This window comes from Salmo salar, chromosome 03 (assembly GCF_965601325.2).
Source record: "Salmo salar chromosome 03, fSalSal1, whole genome shotgun sequence".
NCBI classification, from domain to species: Eukaryota; Metazoa; Chordata; class Actinopteri; order Salmoniformes; family Salmonidae; genus Salmo; species Salmo salar.
Window position 1 is genome coordinate 52,071,114 of NC_138293.1, and position 9,637 is coordinate 52,080,750.

General features: G+C 44.4%; 1 long non-coding RNA gene across 1 annotated transcript; it reads left to right on the forward strand.

The window, feature by feature from the left end:
- Nucleotides 1–5,594: 5,594 nt before the first annotated feature.
- On the forward strand, nt 5,595–7,917 carry LOC123741661 (uncharacterized). The gene is made up of 2 exons (XR_006769156.2): nt 5,595–6,558; nt 6,720–7,917. It is a non-coding gene; the product is annotated as an uncharacterized LOC123741661 (long non-coding RNA).
- The last annotated feature ends 1,720 nt before the right edge of the window (nt 7,918–9,637 follow it).

Below are 9,637 nucleotides of genomic sequence, written 5' to 3' on the forward strand. Positions count from 1 at the left end.
AGCGACGAGATCGGGAGTCACGGCAACGACGGAACCCCGAGAGGCAGCTCCCAAAAAAAAAATGGTGGTGGGGGGGGGGCACACGGAGATTGGCGGAGTCAGGGTTGAGACCTGAGCCAACTCCCCATGTGTGATCAATCAGGCACCGTGTTATGCGGTGATGCGCACTGTGTCTCCAGTGCGCATTCACAGCCCGGTGCGCTCATTGCCTGCGCCCCGCATTTGCCGGGCTAAAGTGAGCATTCAGCCAGGACGGATTGTGCCGGCTCAGCGCTCCTGGTCTCCGGTGCGTCTCCTCGGTCCAGGATATCCTGCGCCAGCTCTACGCACTGTGTCGCCAGTGCGCCTTCACAGCCCAGTTCGTCCTGTGCCAGCGCCCCGCACTTGCCGGGCTAAAGTGAGCATCCAGTCAGGACGGGTTGTGCCAGCCCTACGCTCCAGACCTCCAGTGCGCCTCCACGGCCCAGTATATCTTGTGCCAGCCCCACGCACCCAGTCTCCAGTGTGTCTCCCCAGTCCGGTGAGACCTGTTCCGGCTCCACGTACGAAGCCTCCAGTGATCATCCATGGGCCGGAGCCTCCGGCGATAATCCATGACCCGGAGCCTGCGGCGACGATCCCCGGCCCGGAGCCTGTGGCGACGGTCCCCCCCCCCCGGTCCGGAGCCTCTGGCGACGCCCCCCCCCCCCCCCCCCCGGTTCGGAGCCTCTGGCGACAACCTCCCCCCCCCTCCCCCCAGTCCGGAGCCTCTGGCGACGCCCGCCCCCTCCCCTGAATTTAACACAGGTGGACTCCAATCAAGTTGTAGAAACATCTCAAAGATGTTCAATGGAAACACGATGCACCTGAGCTCAATTTCGAGTCTCCTAGCAAAGGGTCTGAATACTTATGTATATAAGGCATTTCTGTTTTTTATTTTGAATACATTTGCTAAAAGTTCTAAAACAACTCTTTGCGCTTTGTCATTATGCGGTATTGTGTTTTTTAAATACATTTTAGAATAAGGCTGTAATGTTACAAACTGTGGAAAAAGTGAAGGAGTCTAAATACTTTCCCAATGCACTGTATAAACGGGATATATAAATGGATCTTCTATGTAATGTTCATACTGTATGTATATGCCTTTATTCTTATCTTGATCTCTGTCTTTAATCTTTCCAATAATGTATATCTAAAGCATGGCCTTTGACTGAAACTAAGATGAATAGGTGAAATATGCACAGAACTATCGCTGTATTGGCAATTTTTTTTACAATTATTATTATTCAAAAAAATATTGGTGCTTTTTGCATTTTCCCCCTGCTTCCAGCAAATGTTTAATCACTTACATTCAGTATTCTCTTCTCTGTTAGGTTGCAATAACAATATAAATCTTATGTTTGCACACCAGTGCGCATTCACAGCCCGGTGCGCTCATTGCCTGCGCCCCGCATTTGGCGGGCTAAAGTGAGCATTCAGTCCGGAGCCTCTGGCGACGCCCGCCCCCTCCCCCCCCGGTCCGGAGCCTGTGGCGACGGTCGGCGGTCCGGAGCTTCCGGCGGCGGTCCAGTTCCTCCGGCGACGATCCGGTTACACAAAAGCGGAGGGATCAGTGGACGGAGCGGGGGCCAAGCCCCGAACCGGAGCTGACCCTCCCCTATAGGTTCAGGTTTGTGGATTGGTGATTTTATATTTGCGAATAAATTTGGCAGGATATTGATCCCATACACTTCTTCTAAACCTGAAAAGGGAGAACTTCTAAATGTTACACAGCAAAAACAGACAAATATATCCAAATCAGACGTAAGTAACCACATTGTGGTCCAAACACAATACAGAAATCATGACAGATTTGAAGAATAAATACACCTGTGCTGTCTTCAACCAGGATCTCAGCGATCACTGTCTCACTGCCTGCGTCCGTAATGGGTCCGCGGTCAAACGACCACCCCTCATCACTCAAACGCTCCCTAAAATACTAAAGCAAGCAGGCCTTTCTAATCGACCTGGCCCGGGTATCCTGGAAGGATATTGACCTCATCCCTTCAGTAGAGGATGCCTGGTTATTCTTTAAAAGTGCTTTCCTCACCATCTTAAATAAGCATGCCCCATTCAAAAAAATTGAGAACTAAGAACAGATATAGCCCTTGGTTCACTCCAGACTTGACTGCCTTTGACCAGCACAAAAACATCCTGTGGCGTACTGCATTAGCACCGAATAGCCCTGCGATATGCAATTTTTCAGGGAAGTTAAGAACCAATATACACAGTCAGTTAGGAAAGCAAAGGCTAGCTTTTTCAAACAGAAATGTGCATCCTGTAGCACAAATTCCAAAAGGTTTTAAGACACTGCAAAGTCCATGGAGAATAAGAGCACCTCCTCCCAGCTTCCCACTGCACTGAGGCTAGGAAACACTGTCACCACCGATAAATCTACGATAATCGAGAATTTCAATAAGCATTTTTCTATGGCTGGCCTTGCTTTCCACTTGGCTACCCCTACCCCGGCCAACAGCCCTGCACCCCCCGCAGCAAAATTAGATGTAGTCTATCACAGTGCCATCCGTTTTGTCACCAAACCCCCATATACTACCCACCACCGCGACCTGTATGCTCTCGTTACCTGGCCCTCGCTTTATATTTGTCGCCAAACCCACTGGCTCCAGGTCATCTATAAGTCTTTGCTAGGTAAAGCTCCGCCTTATCTCAGCTCACTGGTCACCATAGCAACACCCACCCATCGCAGGCGCTCCAGCGGGTATATTTCACTGGTCATCCCCAAAGCCAACACTTCCTTTGGCCGCCTTTCCTTCCAGTTCTCTGCGGCCAATGACTGGAACGAATTGCAAAAATCACTGAAGCTGGAGACTTAAATCTCCTTCACTAACTTTAAGCATCAGCTGTTAGAGCAGCTTACCGATCACTGCACCTGTACACAGCCCATCTGTAAATAGCCCACCCAACTACCTCATCCCCCTATAGGTTCATTGAGGGCCTTAAGTAAAATGACTGCCATAAAGATTTGCACATAGGAGAGATATGGAAAACCTGCAACTCCATATTTGGAAGCACTTAGGTCACCTGACTTTTGGCAGGGATTTAACAACAAGAAAAAGACGAAGTTCTCACACATAGACAAGAAGTTCTCATGGTAGAAGGCGATTTATAGTCATAGAAAAAAAGTATTGCCATAGATTTTCAAGCAGATTTAAGTCAGAACTAACTTTGCTACTCAGGAACATTCACTCTCTTCTTGGTAAACAACTGCATTTGGCCTTGTGTTGTAGGTCATTGTTTTGCTGCAGGGTGAATTCCTCTCCCAATCTCTGGTGTAAAGCACACTGAAGCAGGTTTTCCTCTAGGATTTTGCATGTGCTTAGCTCCATCCTGTTTCTTTTTACCCTGAAAAACTCCCCAGTATTGTTGATCCATCCTCAGTTTTCTACCATCACAGACATTGAACTCTATAAATGTTTTAAAATCACCAATGGCCTCATGGTAACGTCCCTGAGCAATTTCATTCTTGTCCTGCAGCTCAGTTCAGAAGGGCGACTATCTTTTATGTGTCCGGGTGGTTTAATATATAATGCACAGCATAACTATTAACCTGCTCAAAAAGATATGTTTGATTTGTTATTTTTAACTATCAACCAATCACTGCCTTTCTTTGAGGCTTTCGAAAAGCTTCCTGGTCTTTTGTAGTCGAATCTGTGCTTGAAATTCAAAACTTGACTGAGGGATCCCTTTTTCCAAATTGTGTTACATTACAGCCTTATTCTAAAATGGATGAAATAAAATGTTTTCCTCATCAATCTACACATAATACCCCATAATGACAAAGTGAAAACAGGTTCTTAGAAATGTATGCACATTTATTAAAAATAAAAAAACATAACATAAGTATTCATACCCTTTGCTGTGAGACTTAAAATTAAGCTCAGGTGCATCCTGTTTGCATCCTTGAGATGTTTCTACAACTTGGACATTACCCTGTGGTAAATTCAATAAATTGGACATGATTTGGAAAGGCACGCACCTGTCTATATAAGGTCTCACCAAGATATATAAGAAATGTATTTGTAATATTAAATATAATTGCATTTATTCCTGTTATCAATCAAGGTGAGACTGAACATGGACAAGGCGCAGGAGAAACAGAAGGAGAGCTAACAGAGAAGAATCAAGAAGGGAACAAAGTGCTTCGACATACGGGCAAATTACTTGGTTTGAAAGAAGGATGAAAGGAAGGCGAGAGCTGGGAAACCTCGCTGCTCTTTCTTTCCTAGCTGGGGTCACCATCAGTTAAGGTGAATATTTAAAAAAAATCACAGATAAACACTATTTGCATTTGCACACAAAATAACCTTAAAGTAGTTTCAGTTTCCCTAACACTGATATTTTTCTCTTCATCTTCCTAGGGTTACCTCGGTGGAAGCCAACAATCTTCTCCAGTTGGAGCAGTTGGACGATCGACCACTGAAAGCCCTGATGCCCTACACTTCGGTGAAGCCCAATAGACAAAGTATGTTATGCTTTGGTTGACATTTGAGAATGCAAGAAATGGTAGTTATGCTGAGCTTATAAGAATGTACTTCTTCAATTTACCTCTCCAAATGACTTTAGGACAATCGACTGTCTGAGCCCCCCCATGAGGTATCCGACCCACCAGAGCCAGTGAGTTCAGATCAGTCTGATTCTCTGTGCTCTGAGATGGAGGGGGACCGTCTTGAGGTAGGCTATACCTTCCAAAACTGTTGCAAAGTACATATCTACCATTTATAACACTGCACTAATCCATCAAATTTTCTCACAGTAAAGTGTAACCTGTGTGTTTGCTTTTTTACGTCTCTGTCTCCTACCCTGTTCCCTTTTAACTCTACTCCTGTTCTCCAGGACATAGGGGTTCTGCCTAACACCCAGACGTGGCTCCACCTGATGTCCTCCATTTTTTTCATTACATCATCTACAGCTACTGTTGTTGTCATTATCTGCTAATTAAGGTTTCTTGCTCTATCATACTGGGTACATAATATGTGAGATACACAGATTAACTACATTTACATTTTACATTTAAGTCATTTAGCAGACGCTCTTATCCAGAGCGACTTACACCTTATGATATCCAGTGGAACAACCACTTTACAATAGTGCATCTAAATCTTTTAAGGGGGGGGTTAGAAGGATTACTTTATCCTATCCTAGGTATTCCTTAAAGAGGTGGGGTTTCAGGTGTCTCCGGAAGGTGGTGATTGACTCCGCTGTCCTGGCGTCGTGAGGGAGCTTGTTCCACCATTGGGGTGCCAGAGCAGCGAACAGTTTTGACTGGGCTGAGCGGGAACTGTGCTTCCTCAGAGGTAGGGGGGCCAGCAGGCCAGAGGTGGATGAACGCAGTGCCCTTGTTTGGGTGTAGGGCCTGATCAGAGCCTGAAGGTATGGAGGTGCCGTTCCCTTCACAGCTCCGTAGGCAATCACCATGGTCTTGTAGCGGATGCGAGCTTCCACAGGAAGCCAGTGGAGAGAGCGGAGGAGCGGGGTGACGTGAGAGAACTTGGGAAGGTTGAACACCAGACGGGCTGCGGCGTTCTGGATGAGTTGTAGGGGTTTAATGGCACAGGCAGGGAGCCCAGCTAAAAAAAAAAAAAAAAACACTAGCACTGCAAACACTCAGAACAAAGAGAGCAGTAGGGCTGGGCAATAAATCAATAATTATCGAGGTAATTACTATCCTCAATAATGATATAAAAACGTTTAGATTCATTTTCAATAATGTCGATATAGAATAATTAGGTACAGCAGTCTATTTCACCTCTGTGACGCAGCAGGAACGTGGAGAGGTATACGCCCACTAAAAACCACTTAGCACCTCGAGCGATGGAGTAGCTATTATTAACCACGAAAAATTAGTGATGTGGGCGAAAACAGTGGCAGTGATAACCATGGAAAAGGAGCAGCTTCCAACGAATAAATTATTGATAAAAAGGGTTCAACTGTTTCAGTTATTTGGAAGTGGTTTGACTTTTTGAAGTCCGACAAAGAGCCCTACGAGCAAACATCGAAAAGACACAAAGACATCACAAATGCTATTATGCATTGCATTGCTAAGGACATGCTACCAATTAGCACAGTCGAAAAGGAAGGTTTTAAGAGGCTTACCAATTTAATTGACCCCAGGTACGTGCTCCCTGACCGCAAACATTTCTCTCACACCGCACTGCCTTAACTCTACGCCGAGTGTAGGGAAACAGCTGAGGAACAGCTCAAGACAGATTTTATGTATTTTGCTACTACTACCGATCTGTGGTCTAGTTGCACGTCAGAGCCTTATATTAGCCTCACTGTCCACTATATTGACAGAGTGGAATCTTCAAAAGAAATGCCTTCAAACATCATACTTTCCCAACGACCACACAGGAGAAGCTATAGCAGAGCGGCTCATTCACGTTCTAGCCTCCTGGGGACTCAGTCAAGACAGACCGGTCTGCATTACAACGGATAGTGATGTGAACGTGGTGAAGGCCGCTCAAATCAACAAATGGACCCGACTGCAATGTTTTGGACATCGTCTGCGCTTGGCCATTGGTAAGAAACCTAGTCAATTGTATATATTGAAGTGATTGGTTAGATGAAACTAAATGTGTTTTTTTTTTTTCATCAACTGATTAAGTTAAATATTACATTTGTACATAACTAAAGGGATTATTGTGATTAACATTTTATTAAAATCTTTTGATTTCTCTTAGAGTGGGTAGAGACAAACGGGTGGATCGAGCAATTGGAGTGTGTAAGAAAGTGGTAGGTGCCTTTTCCTATTTGTGGAAAAATAAGAGAGACCTGGCAGTTGCTCAAAAAGAACACAACCTACCCCAGCACAGTTGGTGACAGAGTCGCCTACCAGGTGGGATCACGTCAAAAGATGGTGCAAAGAGTACTGGAGCAGGAGAAAGCAATTTCACAGGTCTTGTCCAGTGACAAGATCCAGCACTTAGCTCCCACCTATACAGATATAGTTGTTCTTGAGTCCATCAACCAGGCATTGACCCCACTCCTAGAATTCACAGATGCTCAGTCTGGTTAGTCTTATGTCAGTGTGTCTTACCTGAAGCCAGTACTACACCTGTTCAGTACAGAAGTCATGAAACCTGATGATGGTGAAATAGAGCTCACCCAAACCATCAAAACGATAGTCATGGACTATCTGAATGAGAAATATGATTACCTAGCCACAGATGACCTCCTGGACATAGCCTCGTTGGTCGACCCTCGGTTTAAAACACATTACATCTAAGAAGAGAAGGTGGGCCACATAAAAGCACGAGCTGTCTCAGATGGTCAATGAGGGCCATGAAAACCCAAGCCCAGCACAGGGAGACGTTGCTGCTGCTTCACCACAACTGCCAGCTAAAAAGAGAAAGTCACTGGGCAGTTTTTTCAAAAAGCCATGCTCCACCACCACAGGTCTTACTGAAATCCAGCTGGTAGAAAAGGAACTCAGCTGCTACTTTCAGTCTCCTGATGCAGACCGTGAAACCAATCCACTAGACTGGTGGAAGATCCACCCAAAAAACTTTCCCCAAGTCAGCCACCTGGCAAAGCGCTACCTGTGCATTCCTGCGACCAGCTCCCCCTCAGAGCATGTTTTTAGCACAGGTGGCAACATAGTGACCTGCCGTAGGGCAACTTTAAAGCCAGAGACTGTAGACAGACTTGTCTTTCTTACTTATAAAGTAAGACAACTACCCCTATATAAACTGTGATGTGCCATTAGGCTAACAGTTATAATGAATATTGACTTGCACTATTTTATAAAAAAAAATGTATATATTTATTGCTCATGACTTGTAAGGGTTTACAGCTTTTTTAAAAAAGGAGTTAAAATGTTATTTGTGAGTTCTACTTCTGACAAATAAGAAACATTAAAGTCTTTGGTTTGTTCAGGTATTCTTGAGTCTGAAGCAGATATGCAACTTTTAAACATTATTTGATTAATATCCTGATGATTATCATTATCGAATGAAAATATATATATATATACAGTTGAAGTCGGAAGTTTACATACACCTTAGCCAAATACATTTAAACTCAGTTGTTCACAATTCCTGACATTTAATCCTAGTAAAAATTCCCTGTCTTAGGTCAGTTAGGATAACCACTTTATTTTAAGAATGTGAAATGTCAGAATAATAGTAGAGAGAATGACTTATTTAGCCTCCAACACTCTACTCAACAAATTGGATGCAGTCTATCACAGTGCCATCCGTTTTGTCACCAAAGCCCCATACACAACCCACCACTGTGACCTGTACGCTCTCGTTGGTTGGCCCTCGCTTCATACTCGTCGCCAAACCCACTGGCTACAGGTTATCTCAGCCGCGGAAGCCCCACCTTATCTCAGCTCACTGGTCACCATAGCAGCACCCACCTGTAGCACGCGCTCCAGCAGGTATATCTCACTGGTCACCCCCAAAGCCAATTCCTCCTTTGGTCGTCTTTCCTTCCAGTTCTCTGCTGCCAATGACTGGAACGAACTGCAAAAATCTCTGAAGCTGGAGACTCATATCTCCCTCACTAGCTTTAAGCACCAGCTGTCAGAGCAGCTCACAGATCACTGCACCTGTACATAGCCCATCTGTAAACAGCCCATCTATCTACCTACCTCATCCCAATACTGTGTTTATTTATTTATCTTGCTCCTTTGCACCCCAGAATATCTACTTGCACATTCATCTTCTGCACATCTACCATTGCAGTGTTTAATAGCTGTATTGTAATTACTTCGCCACCATGGCCAATTTATTGCCTTAACTCCCTAATCTTACTTCATTTGCACTCAATGTATACAGTGGGGGGGATTTGATCCCCTGCTGATTTTGTACGTTTGCACACTGACAAAGAAAGGATCAGTCTATAATTTTAATGGTAGGTTTATTTGAACAGTGAGAGACAGAATAACAACAAAAAAATCCAGAAAAACACATGTCAAAAATGTTATAAATTGATTTGCATTTTAATGAGGGAAATAAGTATTTGACCCCTCTGCAAAACATGACTTAGTACTCGGTGGCAAAACCCGTGTTGGCAATCACAGAGGTCAGACGTTTCTTGTTGTTTCAAATGTTTTGTGTAGCCTTCCACAAGCTTCCCACAATAAGTTAGATTAATTTTGGCCAATTCCTCCTGACCGTGCTGGAGTAACTGAGTCTGTTTTTTTAGGGCTCCTTGCTAGCACATGCTTTTTCAGTTCTGCCCACACATTTTTTATAGGATTGAGGTCAGGGCTTTGTGATGGCCACTCCAATACCTGGACTTTGTTGTCCTTAAGCCATTTTGCCACAACTTTGAAGTATGTTTGGGGTCATTGTCCATTTGGAAGACCCATTTGTGACCAAGCTTTAACTTCCTGACTGATGTCTTGAGATGTTGCTTCAATATATCCACATCATTTGCTTTTCTCATGATGCCATCTATTTTGTGAAGTGCACCAGTTCCTCCTGTAGCAAAGCACCCCACAACATGATGCTGCCACCCCCATGCTTCATGTTTGGGATGGTGTTCTTCAGCTTGCAAACATCCCCCTTTTTCCTCCAAACTTAACGATGGTCATTATGGCAAAACAGTTATATTTTTGTTTCATCAGACCCAAGGACATTTCAAAAAAAAA